The sequence below is a fragment of the Sinocyclocheilus rhinocerous genome, unplaced genomic scaffold, assembly GCF_001515625.1.
Source record: "Sinocyclocheilus rhinocerous isolate Xijiao unplaced genomic scaffold, SAMN03320098_v1.1 scaffold738, whole genome shotgun sequence".
Classification (NCBI taxonomy): Eukaryota; Metazoa; Chordata; class Actinopteri; order Cypriniformes; family Cyprinidae; genus Sinocyclocheilus; species Sinocyclocheilus rhinocerous.
The window spans coordinates 457,482-458,087 of NW_015633949.1; the positions used below are offsets into that span (position 1 = coordinate 457,482).

Genomic DNA, 606 nt, shown 5'->3' on the forward strand with positions numbered 1-606 from the left:
GAGAGAGAGCGAGAGAGAGAGAGAGAGTGAGTGTGAGAGAGTGAGCTCGAGCAGAAGGGGGACTTGCAAACAGAAGGAGTGGTGGGGGGGGGTCCCTTTGCCACCTCTTCAAATCTGTGCTAGAACAGTCTACCCTAGTCTCAGGGAAACATGCCAGCTTTAGTGATGGGTGTAAATTACGAGCCTTTGGATTTGTGGATATTACAAGCTGGCACACACGTTATTTGGATTATCACCACTCAGGATTTACACATTTTTGATATGGATTACAAATGACTTGAGAAAAACTCTGAGAACACTTGATTCGTTTTCGTCATGACACATGAAAAGATGTTTTTTATGAATTTAACAAACATTTATAAATTGTGAAAGTCAAAAGATTTTTTTACTAGATTTTTCAACTTTACAATCAACATTGAGCTGACACCATCCATCATTCAACCCTCTACGCACACATTGGTAAAATTTTTAGTTTACTCGCCAGATTGATATACTAATAGGCGTGGGCCGGTATGAGATTTTGACGGTATGATAACCTTAAGCAAAAATATCACGGTTTCACGGTATCATGGTATTGTCGTTACAGCTCTAAAATGTGTTATTTTT

General features: G+C 39.3%; 1 protein-coding gene across 2 annotated transcripts in view; it reads right to left on the reverse strand.

The window, feature by feature from the left end:
- LOC107744786 (lissencephaly-1 homolog A) overlaps window positions 1-606 on the reverse strand; it is a 47,554-nt gene that overhangs the window by 8,507 nt on the left and 38,441 nt on the right. The gene's annotated exons all lie outside the window — the stretch shown is intronic.